Below are 657 nucleotides of genomic sequence, written 5' to 3'. Positions count from 1 at the left end.
TCCCGGTTCCGGACGTCTGTCAGACAGTTGAACCGGAGAGGAAAGTTTGCAGGTTCGATAGGTTAGGGGTGTGTGGCGGACGAACGGACTGCGTATCCGGATTCGTCTCGTCGTTCTGATCAACTTTCATGTAGAAAGTATTTTCATCCGAGTTACGGATTAAAAGATATGATTTTCTAAAGATTTAAATCATTTTCTGATTTTAATTAATTATTTAAATTAACATTATCCAGAATAGTGTTTGCTGACGTCAGCATGACGTCAGCATGGCGTCAGCAGTCAACAGGGGTGTTGACTGGTCAATCTGACGTGTGGGACCCACTGGTCATGGACTGTTTAGGCTAATCACTGTTTAACTAATCTAACTACTGTTTAATTAAACTAATTAGTTAATTAGTATTTTAATTATTTTAATTATTATTTATTTATTTATTTGACACTTTTTATTTATTATTATTATTATTATTATTATTAATTTTGTCGTTCTGGGGGCGGGCCCCCCATGTCATATGCCCAGGGGGCCTAACGGGCGCAAGGGTAAGCGGGTGCTGGGCGCGTGCGCTGCCCAGATCGCACGGGCGCGCGCCCAGGGCCGCGGCACCGGCCACTGCAGGGTCGGGCACGCGCCGGCCGGCGAGCAAGGGGCCGCAGGCGTGG

The sequence above is a fragment of the Triticum dicoccoides genome, chromosome 7B (genome assembly GCF_002162155.2).
Source record: "Triticum dicoccoides isolate Atlit2015 ecotype Zavitan chromosome 7B, WEW_v2.0, whole genome shotgun sequence".
Taxonomy (NCBI): domain Eukaryota; kingdom Viridiplantae; phylum Streptophyta; class Magnoliopsida; order Poales; family Poaceae; genus Triticum; species Triticum dicoccoides.
This window is presented reverse-complemented; position numbering follows the sequence as displayed.